Source organism: Vipera ursinii, assembly GCF_947247035.1.
Source record: "Vipera ursinii genome assembly, chromosome: 7".
Lineage (NCBI taxonomy): Eukaryota > Metazoa > Chordata > Lepidosauria > Squamata > Viperidae > Vipera > Vipera ursinii.
In genome coordinates, this window is record NC_139521.1 from 66,118,133 (window position 1) to 66,135,033 (window position 16,901).

Below are 16,901 nucleotides of genomic sequence, written 5' to 3' on the forward strand. Positions count from 1 at the left end.
TTCTAAGAAAATCTTTTTTTAGCTAGGCATGTCTTACAGTCTTTGTGCTTAGAGAAAGACAAATGCCGTATGTATTTTTAATATCCTAGATACCATTTTTTAAATTGACTTTATTAAGTTTCGAAGAAAAATAAAATAAGATAAAAGTTTCCTGTCGGTTGTATCGTGCAAGGCTCATCTCTGTTTCTTCCGAAGACAATTTCTGCAGTCATGTGACCAGCACGGCTATACACTAAAGGCACGTAGACTGCTGTTACCTTCCCACAGAAGTGGTACCTATTAATCTACTTGCATTTGCATGCTTTAGAAATGCTCGGCGGGCAGGAGCTGCACCAAATAACGGGAGCTCACACTGTTGCGTCTAGCTTGAATCTTGAACCTGTGTTGTCAGTCCCTCTTTGGGCTTAGAGAAAGACAGATGCCATAGTTAACCTGACAGATACTTATTTTTAATATCTAGATATCACTTTTAAAATCAACTTTATTAAGTTTCAAAGAAAAATTAAATACAAATTAAGAAAAAAAAGATTTGAAGGGGGAGGGGATCAAAGGGAGAAAAAGTTAAAAAATGACAAAAGAAAAAAGAACAAGAATAGAAAAAGAAGGACTTACCTTCCTTAGTATAGGTACAAATATATAGTAAAATAACTTTTTGCTCTAAATTAAAACAAAAACATTATATAAACAATATGCATACTAAATAACGATAAAGCAGCTAAAACCATAGAATGAAATAACCACATTCTAAATTTAAGCATAAACCTTAAAAATATATAATCTATGTACCTAGTAGCAATAAAAACACACAACATTTCTATAATCATAACAAATCTAATGATCAAATCCTAAAACCAAACGTAGCATTTTTAATGGATTAATTTGTCTTGGCATTATGAGACCTTTATAATTCATCGCACTTTTGCAAATCGTATGAATAATTATGGCTGTACATACCGTACAGTAGTTCTCTGAAGAGCTGTTAGACAGCTGTCAAGAATGTAAAATAATTCTCTGTTTTGAAGGGCTGCCCAGATTAAAACTGTTTCAAATGTTAAAAATAATAAGAATGACAGAATGTGAACTTTGAAGCTGCTGACCTACAACTGACTTCTAGCTACAAAATGAAAACCCCAGTTTTCTCCACTAGAATGAAGTATCTTGCTTTTTAAACATAGATTTATTTTAAAAGATTCATATTGGGCATACTTGGTGAACCTTCAAGGGGAGTAGCTGCCTGGACCGCTTTGGTGATTGGTTTGGCTGACAGCAAAATGCTTCTTCCTGGGACAGATCTAGTTGCAGAAGTGATGGGGATGCTCAAGAGAAGATGTTAAGTGTTTCTTAACAGGTTGGCTGAGATTTACCATGCCTTTTTATACAACAGGGGTGTCAAACAACGTCACGTGACGTGTCACGGCATATCGTGACTTTTTTTTCCATTGCCAGCAATGGGTTGGGCGCGATTTTGGCATGACGCATCCGGCTTGTGGGCTGGGAGTTTGCTATACAGGTAGTCTTTGACTTACAACAGTTCATTTAATGACTGTTCAAACCTAGAACGGCCCTGGAAAAAGTGACTTATGATCATTTTTCACACTTACGACCATTGCAGCATCCCCATGGTCATATGATCAGAATTCAGATGCTTGGCAACTGACTCATGATGGTTGCGGTGTCCCAGGGTCGTGTGATCACCTTTTGCAACCTTCTGACAAGTAAAAATGAGGAAGCCAGGTTCACAAATTGAGCAAGGGAACTTGGAGGTCTTCTAATTCATGCCCCTGCTCAAGCAGGAGACCCTGTATCATTCCAGACAAATAGCTGTCCAGTCTTTCCTTGAAAACCTCCAGTGAAGAAGCACCAAAAACTTCTTGGAGATAAGCCATTGCACTGGTTAATTGCTCTCACTGCCAGGAATTTCTTCTTAGTCCTATGTTGGATTTCTCTTTAGTGATCTTTCACATTGCTTCTTGTCCTTCCCTCAGTTGCTTTGGAGAATAGGATGACACCACCCCCTCTTCTCTCTGACAACCTCTCAAATATTGGAAGACTCGTATGATGTGATCCCTAGCCCTTCTCTTCATTAGACTAGACATCCCCTGTTGTGTCTGTAGATAGTTGCAAACATGTAAATAGCAGGTTGCAAAGAAGGTTCTTTGAAGCGGGAGATTCTGGTGCAAATATTGGTTAAAGTTGTAAAGAAGCGGGAAAATAGCGATTGATGATTGGTTACAGTTTAAACAGTTCTAGTATAAAAGCCTGAAACATTTGACAGTTGTCAGTTGACTTATGTGTATTGAATAAACTCTTTTCATTGTGAACCACTCTGAGTCATTGTCTACCTGAACCAAACAACTGGCGACGAAGGTGGGATAGACGGCAGACCAGAGTAGGTTCGGCGGAACAGCTGCGCATAGGCGGCAAATTTGAAAAGAAGTCACAGTCAACCACAAGCGGCCACGGCGGAATCAACAATCCTCCGAATGGCGCAAATCGGGTCCTTGAAAGAATTCGACCCAAGCTTCCCAGAGGACTGGGAAGAATATGTAGGACAGGTCGAAGGGTTCCTGCTTGTTAACGGGATAACGGACGACCGGAAAAAGGCGGCAGCTTTACTGACCATATGCGGCACACCAGTATATCGGATCGCTGTAGGACTTTGTCAACCACAGCCGGTCTCAAGTGTTCCGTATGCCGATCTGTTAGCTAAACTAAAAGTGCATTTCACGCCAAGGAGATCCGAACTCTTTTGGCGTCATATTTTCGAAAAAAGAAATCAGAGACCGGGCGAATCGATTCAAAAATTCGTTGCTGCAGTCAGAGAAGCCGCAGTACGATGCAAGTATGACAACTTGGAAATCAGAATCCGGGACCGAGTGGTACTTGGCTTGCGAGATGAGCATCTACAAAATAGAATTATCGCCAAGCCCACCGGCGATTTGCAAGAAGTACTGGACGAACTATTAACTTATGAATCCACCGGGTATCGCGACCCCCCCGTAATAGCATGGCTGCGTCTGCCGAAATTAATCAAGAAGGCCTTGTGGACTGCGGGGAGGTGGACCGGCAATGGGAAGCTGACATCGCCGAAGTCACCAGACGGTTTGGAAAAATGGCGGCAAAACCATCCCGAAGCGACGGGCCTGAACCGAACCGCCGATTCCAAACCTCAACACCACAACGCCAAGTAACCGCGACCCAACGACAATGGAGAGACACCGCAACGAGACCGCGCGACAACGACAACCGATGTGGCAGCTGCGGGGGCAATCATCCCCGTGCAACTTGCAGATTTCGTACCGCCAGATGCAGATTGTGCGGGAAGACCGGCCACATTCAAGCCATTTGCAGGGGCCGTGCACGCGACAATCGCCTACATGAAGTCGACGTTTGGCCCAAAGGTAAGGTAACCCCTTACTATAGTGGCAAAGAGACCCCTAGACCGAGGGCTAAATTTCCGAACCGTGACGAGGTGGCGCGAGTCAATCATAGTAGGAAGGGAAAAATTAATAATTTTCCGGAAGGGAAATTAAAAATTATAGTCCAATTGCAAGGGGTTCCTTGCAAAATGGAAATAGATTCTGGGGCCTCAGTGTCCATAATATCTAGTGAAACTTTAAAAAAGATTGAACAAATAAGTGGCAGAAAAATTCCACTTAGTTCAACCAAAATCCAATTGACCGACTTCCAAAAAACCCCAATAAAAATTAAAGGGAAAATTACCCTTAGTGTTAAATATAAGGGGTTTAAGGGAGCTCTAGATTTAATAGTTACTGAAGGCCATAGGACTAGTTTAATAGGCCTTAACTGGTTTCCTGCCCTGGGCATTTGGATAGGGGGAATAAACACAGTTATTAAAAATAAGACCCTCGAATCAGTCTGCGATGAATTCGCAGACGTATTCGATGGGTCTTTAGGTAAATATAAAGGGCCCCCAATTAATTTTAATTTAGATCCGTCGGTTAAACCCATCCGGCTTAAGGCCCGAAGGGTGCCTTTCGCCCTTAAGCAAAAAATCGAGGCCGAGCTCGATAAGCTTGTAGGCCAAGGCGTCTTAGAACCAGTCGAGGGTGGTTTGTGGGAAACGCCGATCATCACACCCCTTAAACCTAATGGGGATGTGAGGATCTGCGCTGACTACAAAGCCACCCTGAACCTGGGAATGAAAAAACACGCTTACCCGGTCCCGACGGTGAAGCAGGTCCTCGCCACGATACAGGACGGCGCCATATTTGCCAAGTTAGACTTGGCGCAGGCGTACTTGCAATTAACTGTTTCTGAAGAGGCTGCTGAAGCTCAAACTATAGTTACCCACAAGGGGGCGTTCCGAGTCCACAGACTGCAATTTGGTATTGCAGCAGCTCCAGGCATCTTCCAAGAGGTGATGGAGAGGACCTTAAAGGGCATACCTGGTGTATGCCCTTATTTTGATGATGTTCTGATAGCTGGAAGAAATGAAGAAATATTAGCAGAGCGTCTGGAACAGGTATTGGAAAGGTTTAGGAGGGCTGGACTTAAATTAAAAAAGGAAAAATGTTGTATTGGGGTTAAGTCCACTGAATTTCTAGGATTTAGGATAGACAAAAATGGAATTCATCCTACCCCTGATAAAATCAAGGCAATTAAATTGGCACCAGAACCAAAAAACAAGGCTGAATTACAAGCCTTCCTTGGATTAGTTAATTTTTACCACACATTCGTGCCACACAAAGCTGCCATAGCAGAACCTCTTCATAGACTTTTAAATAAAAAAAACCCCGTGGCAGTGGCTTGACAAACATAGAGTTAGTTTCCAAACATTAAAAAATATTCTTTCTAGCCAATCAACAGTAACCCATTTTATTGAGAATAAACCAATTTATTTAGCTTGCGATGCTTCACCTTATGGTGTGGGGGCTGTTATCAGCCACTTGGACAGTCATGGTGTTCAAAAGCCAATCGCATATTATTCCAGGACGCTTACTAAAGCAGAGCGGAGTTATGCACAGATCGATAGGGAAGCATTAGCAATCGTGGCAGGAGTAAAAATGTTCCATGATTACCTTTATGGTAGGAACTTTACCATACTCACTGACCATAAACCATTATTGGGACTGTTTACCACTGATAAACAGACACCCCAAATAATGTCGCCCAGAATGCTGAGGTGGTCAATTTTCCTCTCAGCATATTCATTTTCCCTTCAACACAGACCAGGCAAGGAAATGGGGCATGCAGACGCCCTTAGCAGACTGCCATTAAACAACACTGAGGAAGACCCTGCTCCTGTGGGACAAATTATGTCTTTACAGGACATTCCTGAATGCCCCTTAACTGCTAAAGATATAGCTGAGGCAACCAATAAAGACCATATCCTAAATAGAATTATGGCCTGGGTCCTTAGTGGGTGGCCAAGTACTAACCCGGATGCCAAGTACATTCCATATTTTAGAAGAAAGGATGAACTATCATCCCATTTGGGATGTGTTCTGTGGGGAAACCGTGTTGTCATTCCTGAAATCCACAGATCTACAATTTTATTAGAACTACATGAGGGTCACCCTGGAATAGTACGTATGAAGGCATTGGCTAGAAGTCACTTATGGTGGCCAGGACTTGACAAGGACATTGAAGAATGTGTTTCTAATTGTTATTTGTGTCAGCGTTCTAGACCTGAGCTGCAACACACACATACTCATAAGTGGGAGTTGGCCAGGAATCCTTGGTCTAGGATTCATATTGATTTTGCTGGACCTTTCCAAGGGTTAACCTTTCTAGTAGTAGTGGACAGTTTCTCTAGATGGCTGGAGGTAGTACCTGTCAGTTCAATGACTTCAGGTAAAACAATACAAGTCTTAAGGGGCCTCTTTGCCACTCATGGGTTACCTGATGTAATTGTGTCAGATAATGGGCCCCAATTCACCTCTGTTGAATTCCAGGATTTCCTCAGGGCCAACTTGATTAGACACACGACATCAGCACCCTTCCACCCGTCCACCAACGGCTTGGCTGAACGCAACGTGAGAACCACCAAGGACGCATTAAAGAGAATCATCCGCGGCGATTGGCACCAAAGACTGGCAGAATTCTTGCTGACCCAACATACGACCCCTTGCACGGCTACCGGAAAAAGCCCAGCAGAAATGAGGTGGGGGAAAAGACTAACCACCAAACTGGACAGGTTACATCCTGACAGACTACCATCAAGTGCTGAACCGGACATTCCAAACAGATCATTCAAAATTGGGGACCTAGTCTGGGCCAGGAATTATGCACAAGGGGACAAATGGGTCCCAGGGGTGGTCACTGAGATAATGGGACCTTTGTCTTACACTATTGAGGGGGAAGGGAATAGAGTAAGCAAAAGACATATAGATCAGCTAAGGAAGAGAACTATTGGTAGCATGCCAGTTGATGGGGATCAAAGTATACACGGGGGGAACATTGCATCATGGCTTATTGATAACAACCTGCCAGTTAGTGGGGAAGCAGAAATTCAAACCAGTCCGTCCACAGCTAACCAACAACAACACAGTCAAATTGACTGGGAGCTGCCCCCTTTGAGCAGGCCCGCATTAGTTGAACATCAACATCAAACACAACAACAATCACAACTTGTTAACAGAGAAGCATCTGAGCCAATTATTCAAGAGTCCAGATCCACCAGTGTAAGCCAGCCAAGCAGACAATCTGATAGCGGTGACTTAGGTATCCAAAGCAATAGATATCCATCAAGGGCCCATAGGCCACCCAAATATTTAAGAGACTATGTCAATAAATAACAACAACTGGGGGGTAAGGGGTGTTGTGTCTGTAGATAGTTGCAAACATGTAAATAGCAGGTTGCAAAGAAGGTTCTTTGAAGCGGGAGATTCTGGTGCAACTATTGGTTAAAGTTGTAAAGAAGCGGGAAAATAGCGATTGATGATTGGTTACAGTTTAAACAGTTCTAGTATAAAAGCCTGAAACATTTGACAGTTGTCAGTTGACTTATGTGTATTGAATAAACTCTTTTCATTGTGAACCACTCTGAGTCATTGTCTACCTGAACCAAACATCCCCAGTTCCTGCATTCGTTCATCCTGTTTTAGCCTCCAAACCCTTTATAATCTTTGTTGTTCTTTTCTGCACTCCTTCTAGAGCAGGGGTGTCAAACTCAATTTCATTGAGGGCCGCATCAGCATTGTGGTTGCCCTCAGGGGGCTGGGTGGGTATGGCCAGGGTGGGTGTGGCCTACTGGGTGGGCGTGGCCAGAATGCGTATGGCCTACTGGGTGGACATGGCCAGCTCTACATTGTTCGCATCAAGGGTGCCTATGGGGGCCTGGGCAGGAGTGGGACAGATCTGAGGGTCTCTGGCAGAAGGAGGGTCTCTGGGCCAGGGCCAAGGCAGTGGGGGCCGTTCCCTCACTGTTTCCAGGATGGCTTCGCGGGCCACATGAAACCACTTCGTGGGCCGGATCCGGCCCCCGGGCCTTGTGTTTGACATGTCTGTTCTAGAGTCGCAACATTTTGGTGACCAGAACAGGATTCCAAGGGTGGTCTCACAAGTGCAGAACAAAACTGTACTAACATTTCATGTGATCCTGAAACTGCACATTTGTTGATGCAAACTTGGAACGCATTAGCTTTTAAACGAAGCTAATACAGTTCTATTTCTGCTAGAAGTTTTGGTTGCTGATTCATTTCTTTGTGTTTCTGAAGAGTCTTGAGAACACACGCATATTTGCCCTTAGAGTGCTGGCTAGCTCAATGTATATATTCACAACACCTGCCTAAGCAGATTCATTTGGAAGATTTAGTTGAATCTCATACCTTACAAAAAGGTTTAAAAATATCATTTGTCTTCCCTTCTGTTTTAGAAACAAGATGTGTTGAGGCAAACACAATAGAGCAGAGTGCAGTACTGTAATAGAAATTTAAGCAATATAACAGAAAAATGACATGCATAAAAGGTTCATCATCTGGGGAATCAAGGTTGTTGCTGCATATCAGTTGAAGTGGTCAATAAATTTCTATCAAATGAGATAGGACTAGATGCAGAAAGAAATAACTCAGAGCTTAGCACAACAGAATAACATTGCCTGTAAAATTGTTTTAGTGATGTAAAGGCTCTACCAAGGGATAGTTGGGGATATTTCTTGATTGTTGCTTTCATTATGGACACCTTACTGTTAATAATTGATCTTAGAAGCAGAACCTGCCCATCACTTCAGTATCATTATCATCATCAATTCTGTACCTATTGTCGTTAGCTTGTTCTTTATACTTAATCCCATTTTTTTAACTGTGGTCCTTGATTTACACCACTAGAGTTCTAGATCATTTTTAGCTGTCAGAGTAGTCAAATCCGCATAGTCAATTTATTGATGTTTCTTCCTCTAAAACAACACTCACTTTTTTCCAGAGCAGATTCCCTCATTATATATTCAGAATATTTGATTGGGAGCCACTGAGTTGGTTATAAGATGGGTGGCTATATATAAATATAGCTGATTATAAGATTGATTGTTAATTTTTTAAATTTTAATCCCATTTATATCCCACCCTTCTCCGAAGACTCAGGGCGGCTTACAATTTAAGCACAAACCAATGTCCTTAGCAATAGCCTTCATTCTATGTATATGCCTGCTTATTAGGGCTTTTGGGCCCCCCCAAGCGGCATTATTACAAAGTCAGCTTATTGCCCCCAACAATCTGGGTCCTCATTTTACCTACCTCGGAAGGATGGAAGGCTGAGTCAACCTTGAGCCTGGTGGGACTCGAACCTGCACTAATTGCAGGCAGCTGGTGTTACTTAAGGAGGCATTAGCCCACTGCACCACCAAGGCTCCTAATGATGGCTATATAAAAATAAAAATAATAAATAAACAAACCCGAACACTGATGATATTATCTAGTTTGGGTAATGAAACGTCTGCAAGAAAACAATTGAACACAGAGAGCACCAAGGACCCTTCATTTTAACTCTGAGCTACAAATATCCTTATTTATTGGTAATGTGGCTTCTTGGGCTATGTATAGGTTTTACGTGAGGACAACAGAATGTGTTAGGAGTCCCGTTTTCTAAGCACATTCCACAGTTTGTGGACAAAACAGCAGACTAAGGTAGCATGATCTCCTTTCGCCCACTGAGGTCCAGGTCCACTGAGGTCCGACCTTCATGTTTCTTCCGCCTGGCAGGCAGGCGTTGCTAGCCCTCCGCCAAAGCTGCATAGCGTGGCAGCTCCACCGGGCCTGGAGCACCTCCAGGATCTCTGCAAGGGCACTAAGCTGCCTTAACAGCAGCCGCTGCTGCCGCCACCAACCTTCCTGTTTCTTCTGCCCGGCAGGCAGGCGTTGCTACTCCTGCCGTCAAAGATGCTCCAGAGTCTCGGCGAGCACACTAGGCCGCCCCAACAGCAGCTGTCGCCAGCGGAGCGATTGCCTGGTCCTTGGGGCTCACTGCTGCCATGGGGGCTGGCACAGGGATTTGTTTCTGTGGGGGAGGCGGAGGCTGATGGAGATGTGGCAGACCTCCAGCATCTCTCTCACCGCCGCCTCCACCACTACTGTCATCGGCTTCCGCTACGGCCGAACCCGGGCAGCCTACTCCACCCCCAGCAGTGGCATCCGGGGCTTCTCCGGTTTCATCGGAACCAAGCAGCAAGTGAAAACGTTAGCAGTTAGCAGCACTGCTTTATCACAATTGACTGAGTAGCAGTTCTTCATTCAAGCAGCTCTATTATTTGCTCAAATATAGGAACCATTGTATAAAATCATGTTAAAACCTTTGAAAATCAGGAGTTAAAAGACAGTATCTATCTTTCTTTTCATCCCAAAAAAGAAATGTACTCCACTATAAAGTATTCCACCAGAGTCAAAAAACAAACATGCCTTTGATAGGTTAGCCTAAAGCTTCAATAAACTATCTTCCGAGGCTTCCTTTCCCACCTGGATACCTCCAAATTATGGGAAGTTTGTTTTAAGCAATCAAATTCCAGGAGCTGTTGTGTTATCTCTATCAGGGAAATTTCCAGAGTGGAAATCAAATAATTTGGGGAAGGACCAGTCTAGTCTTACTCATTTTAGCACTACCGTCAGGCCAAGGAATAATCTTTGAAACTAAAGTGTTATAGATTGTTGAGCAGTGAATGACCATGAGATCAGCCGAATGAACACTAAAGCATGTAGATATTGGAGAGGGTGCTCCAATTCAATCTATCATGCTTTCAGGTATGGAAATCTGATAATGTTTATATTTGGGTATGGAAATTGGATAAGTTGAAATCCTGCTATGAAATTTTCCTCTCAGTTTGCCTGGCCTTATAGTTGTAAACGAGCAAGATGAGTGGCTTATAAACTTGATAAACTATACATAAATAAAAAACAAGTCTGATTATGTGCCACCAAGGCTTTGTCAACTCCTAGTGACCTAGCAAACAAGAAGGCATGCCTAATGATGAGTATAGGATTTACAACAGATTTATAACAGATAGTAAGTACATGGTTTAATGTTGTACAACTATTTATATTTAAATTGCAAAGAGTCATTATTAATTTGCAGATAATTTTGTGTTGTAAGATTACATATGGGAACTTCCAAGAAAGAAGCAAAAAGCAGTTTGGTAAGAGTACTCAATAATGTTTTGTGCTGATCTTTACATATTAACTAAGTGAAGTGGAAGACTGCTCAACTTCTTTAACTGGTGCGTGTTGCTGGGCATAGTTTTTTTTTCCCCCAGGCTTTTTTTAAAAAAAATATATATATATACAACAATTGGGTTGTTTGGCAGGCATTTATAAACCCTTCCTCTCCACAATTTCCTGATGAATATTCTTCTCTTTTCTGATCCCCTATGTCATTCTTCCACATAAAACAGAAGACTCTGTAAAGAGGGAAGCTGCCAAGGGAAGTAGTATTTCGAATTGCATGCTAATGAACCATTTTAGAGGAACAATCCAGTTTCACATTACACCAGACGTGACACCGTGACACCCATGCATTCAATTAGTAGAAGAGAAATTTTCAGAATTGTGCTAACTAGCTGTGCCTCCTGGCATCTGTGTGTAAAGCAGAGATGGAGGATCCATTTGCATGCAAAGCTATACCCGGGCTCTGCACCACTGAGGTTGCCTTTCGTGAGGAGCCTTTCAGGCATACAGAAGTACATATTAATAGTCTCTCCCTGTGGGCCTTTTATATTTTAGGCAGAGATATCAAGGGAGATCTAGTCTGTGGGCCCTGCTGGTTGCTCACATTCTATTTGGATGTAAGGAACTCGTACCCTTTTAAGAGTACGCCTTTAATCAGTATATGACCCAAAAGATTAGTTCATCTGCAGCAAGTTGAGAATAATCTCTCCTTAGTATATGGGATCCCCAGATAATGTAAATGTTGATGGTCCAGGCAAAGTGTCCACAATGAAAGCTCCAACTTCAATATTCTGACAGCCTTGTGCAAGCTTTTCAGTGATATTTGGCTCATCAGTATTAGAGGTTGTAGGCCTTTCAGGTCAAAGATATTATTAAATGTTGGCGAATGGAAAGAAATAAATCTCCATATATTAGATTCTCACATGATAGATGATGTCACAGCTGATATTTTTAAGAAAGAGTGTAGAATACATTTTAAGCAACAAGTATCTTAAAAGCTCCTAAGTGGTTTTTTAATTCTATCTTTTCCCACAAGTTTTAAAGTATCTTAGAAATGCATTTTTACATATAAAATACATATTTCCTAATAATCAGAAATGTATTAGTTAATATCAGATGGGACTATAATTTTATCTTTCAAATGTTGAAGTTACTTACAGGGTAATATGGTCGAATTCAATGAAATATAGTAACTTTTAATGATGCTCTGATATAGCTTTATATAGATATGTGTATGAGAAACCCACATGTAAGATTTCTTTTTCGTTCTGTTCCATTTTTATGCTCTTTCTTCTGTTTGACTAAATAAATGAATCCCCTCTAAAAAATTTAGAAAAAAATCCCAAGAGAGGATTATAAACCATAGTCTAATTTCAGGAAGGTTGAATTGGAAATTTTTTTTACAAACTACTGTTGACAATCGCAACAATGGCACAAATTCAAATAGTAAAATATTTTTGCTTTTTATAATTTGCTTAAAGCATTTCCATCCAGGCCTTTAGCTGAAAAGGCTCCAGATTATCTTACTTGTGATATTTATAATTCACTCTTTTTCTTCAAGATTATGTTGTAACAGAAATGACATACAGGAAGACTTATTTTGGGGTAGGAGGGAGCGGGGAAAAAAGGGACAACTTTTAGCATCATTTTTTAACATTGCAGTTCTTACATAATCAGTCAGTATCATTAGGCTCACACAAGCCCTGGTGGCATAGTAGTGAAAAGTGCAGGCAAACTCTGCCTACAGTCTGGAGTTTGATTCTGGTGAGATTCAAGTAGACTCAGCCTTCCAGCCTTTCTAGGTCAATAAAATGAGGATCCAGATTGTTGGGGACAATATCTCCCATCGCCCAGTACGCTCACACAGAGAGGGCCTCCTCAGGGTGCCGTCGGCTAGACAATGTCGGCTGGCGACCCCCAGGGGGAGGGCCTTCTCTGTGGGAGCGCCAGCCCTATGGAACCAACTCCCCCTTGAGCTCCAGATGGCCCCGGATCTCTGGTCCTTTCGCCGCAGCCTCAAAACTTTCCTTTTCCATCAGGCTGACTTGGACTGACAGGGATTTTAAAATGTTTTTTAATTTTTAACTTTAATTTAAATTTATTCTATTGGCGCTATTAATTTAATTTCTTTTTAACTTTTGTATTATTGTATTTTATTGTTGTTAGCCTCCCTGAGTCCTTCGGGAGATAGGGCGGCATATAAGTACCAATAATAAATAAATAAATATGCAAATAATGCTGACATTCTAAATTGCCCAGAGAATGCTGTAAAGCACTCTGGGGCAGTATACAAGTGTCAACCATGCCATTAGGTTAGACAACAAAAGAAACTCCTGGGATATTTTCCCCCCCAAGAGTATAACTTTACTGAAGTTACCATGTGGTTACAGAAGTAGAAAAGCCATTTCTAACATTTTCCTGCAAAAATAACATAGGTAATCTTTCCTTTTGTCTCCTGGACCTCCCACTGTCCATCGCCCACCAATCATTTGCATTCACTTTGTTTGGGAATGATCTGACTGCCTTGGACAGCTGCTTAGCGAGTCAACCATGACAATATATCTTAAGTGCTATTGCTGTTGCTATCGTTAGCTAAGTGACTGCTGGCTAGGACCTAGTTTGGGGGAGCCCAACGCAACTAATTCCTAAGGAGGTGCCTTGCTGATCCTCTCTCTCAGCAGTTGAAAAGGTATCTTGTCATGAGCCAGTAATTTCAGAAAATGAACAAAGCCAAAAGTGACTGTAAAAAGGAAAGTGAAAAATAGAAGAAAGAGAAAGCATTCAAGGTCAAGAAACAGGAGCTATAGATGCTAAGGCTATCTTGGAAGTGGACATTTAGGCTTGTTGCTAGTGTTGAGTATTTATTTATTTATTTATTTATTTATTTATTTATTTGATTTGTATACCGCCCTTCTCCCTGCGTCTCTCAACACTGCAGAAGGTCAGCAATAATTATTATGGTAAGGTAATAGTTATTCCTTGAGTTGATGAAATGTCCTTGCTCCATTGCTCCTTGAAAATGAAGCATTTGGGTATAATGTGACAATAAGGTGGTTTTTAAAATGTTTTTATATTTATATATCAATTGAGACTAGCCTTGACCCAGAAAGATCATTTATCATATGCTCCCCTACAGTTTTCCCAAGGAACTGACTTAAGGTGTTTTGTATAATAAAGTAAAACTGTTGCTAATATTCTAAGTCAGGGGTGTCAAACTCAATTTCAGTGAGGGCCGCATCAGCATTGCGGTTGCCCTCAGGAGGCCGGGTGGGTATGGCCAGGGTGGGCGTGGCCTACTGGGTGGGCGTGGCTAGAGTGCATATGGCCTACTGAGTGGGCATGGCCAGCTCTACATGGTTCGCATCAAGGGTGCCTGTGGGGGCCTGGGCAGGAGTGGGACAGATCTGAGGGTCTCTGGCAGAAGGAGGGTCTCTGGGCCAGGGCCAAGGCAGTGGGGGCCGTTCCCTCACTGTTTCCAGGATGGCTTCGCGGGCCGCATGAAACCACTTCGCGAGCCACATGTGGCCCCCGGGCCTTGTGTTTGACATGCCTGTTCTAAGTCCTTGGCATTAAAACTGTTCAGTAGTAGAGTAGAAGACATTAGGAAGAAAAATATATCTCATGAGCATGGGAGATTTTTTTCACATCCATTTTTTCTAATCCTGGGCTGGAAAAATATGGAAAAGTAAACCACATTTCCTGTTGATATCCAGGAGTGCAAGGCAACAAATAACCCTCTCCCCTAATAATTCTATGAATAAAGAAAGCACCGTAAAGCTATGAATAAAATTACTATGAAATATAACACAAATATAGAGTTTGAGAAAGGGAGAGATACAGAGAGTATTCAGAAAAATAATTGGTGTGTGCCCCAATTTCCTGTTACAGCTGCTGTAATACATTCATATGCAAGAGTTTGCATGGACCAATGTAGACTTCTGTGAACGTTCCTGCAAGGTTGCAGAGTCCTGTCCAATAGATAATAGTGATAGCTTTAAAATACAGCCATCATTTAATGAAAATAACCATAGAAAATTATTTGGGGCAGTTCCATCGATTTTACAGTTAAGTTTTGCGCACAAGCCTTATGTCTGTTAGCTCTATAACATATAAAACATACATATAGAACATACCAACATTTTCAGGTTCATAAATGGCCAATACCACAATTACACTGTAAAAGTCTAAATGTGTGTGTGCACACATATATATTAGAAGTTTCTTCCAATTTTCCTTCAGAGCTTAAGGCTGGGGTCTTCAAATTTGGCCCTTTTATGACTTGTGGACTTCAACTCCCAGAATTCCTCAGTCAGGCACACTGGCTGAAGAATTCTGGGACTTGAAGTTTACAAGTCATAAAAGGGCCAAGTCTGAAAAACCCTTTCTTAAGGTGACATACTTGCTTCTTCCTCTTTCAATCTTTCTCCATTGCAGCAACAACAGCTGTTGGACTGAGAAAGACTGGCCTAAAGTCAGCCAGGGAACACTTATGGCTGTAGGCAAATTTATGTACAAATATATTCAACATCTTAACTATGCCCTTATAACAGTTTTGCCTATTATGTTAAAAATATGTTGCATAGTGGAGAAGTGCAGAAAAGGACCACCAAAATAATAAAAAGGAGGAAGAACCACCAATACAAGGAAAGGTTATTGTGTACAGGGCTGGATGAGTTGGAGAGAAGATAACCAAGAGGAGGGCAAGATATAGGTACATAAAAAAAAACCCCCAATCTTTTATTATGGCCACAGACCAGCAAATACATAAAAAAACCATTTCTTTGTAAAAGCTGCTTAGATAGATCCCTTCCATTCTCCGGTCTCCACTTGTCTGACTAATGGACAACACCGGAAATTATAAATAATAATTAGAAATAATATAAATAAAATTAGAAATATTAAATCAGAGGCTATTTAGGTTATTTAAAATTAAAGCATTTTTTTTACCGGATACATTAAGCTTTCTGGTTCTGGCAAAGTGTGCTTTGTTATGTGAGGAAGCAAGTATGTCAATTGAATGTTATTGCAGCTACTTCTACAGTCTATCCCTATTTCCTCCTTAGAGAAACAGATAATTATGCTGACTGGAATGTTCTTTATCAAGCTGTCAGTCACTTCCTCTGTCAGTTGATCTTCCTTTATCTTCAGCTTTTCATAAAAACCAGCTGCGTTGAATTGTTCTACCCCCTAATGGTCCCTAATATCTTCAGTGGGTTTTCAGATTTTCTTGCCCACATTGCCCAAGTCTTACCCAGGTCTTATGGAATTAATAGCATTCCTACAGCAGTGATAAACTACCCAGTACCCAAGACTATAATCAACCTTGATCTTGGCTAAAATCAATAAGCAAACACTGTTTGTTTGACTCATCAAGTTTGCTAGCCATGACGCCTATTCAACTCCCTCCCAAAGTTCCTTCTTCCCACAAGTCCCTTTATAAAAGACCTCTTCTCTGCCAACTTGGCCGAATCCCCTCCCTTCTAGTATGGAAAAGTAGTTCTTATTAGAAGCCTATGAGAGTTTACTCTATTACTCTTGCATCTCCTAATCATCTAACTAGATCAGGGTGTTATCTAAACAACTCATAGATGGTGTAGCCCTGTGGTGGCAAACCTATGGCACATGTGCCACAGGTGGCACGCAGAGCCCTCTCTGTGGGTACGTGCGCCGTCACCCCAGTCCTAGTAGGCCTTCAGCTGGGTTTTATAAAACCTTTTCGCTTTAGGCCTCCGCCGCTGTGTGCAAAAAAAAAAGTTTCAATCAATTTTAACTTCTTGTGGGAAAAAAAAGATCTTGCAAAGTTGGAATTGATTGTTTGAACTTTTTAGTCCCACCCAGTCTGCCATTACACCACAGCCACGCCCACCCAATGGGCCACACCCACCCGGCACCCAGTGATACATAAGTGGGTTTTGGGTTGTAGTTTGGGCACTCGGTCTCTAAAAGGTTCGCCATCACTGGTGTAGGCTTTCCTTACCTAGAAATACCATTTTAATTAACCTTTCCCAATCTGACCAGTTAAATGTTTTGGGACTTGCTGCTGCTATCTGGAGCTCGGGTTGGTGAAACTGTTGTTAATTATCTCCTCTATGCCCAGATTTAGCTATCATAGTACTTGTCTTGACCATCTTTTAGAGGCTCATTGTTCAACTCTCTGGGGCTTGCTTTGGGGCTGGGAAAGGAGGGCAAAGCCAGATGAGATAAAGTACATTTTAACAAAGAAGGGAAGAATTGTGGCTATTCTTACTTGCCCTATCCTGAATACTGTTTAGGTGTTCAGAAATCTTA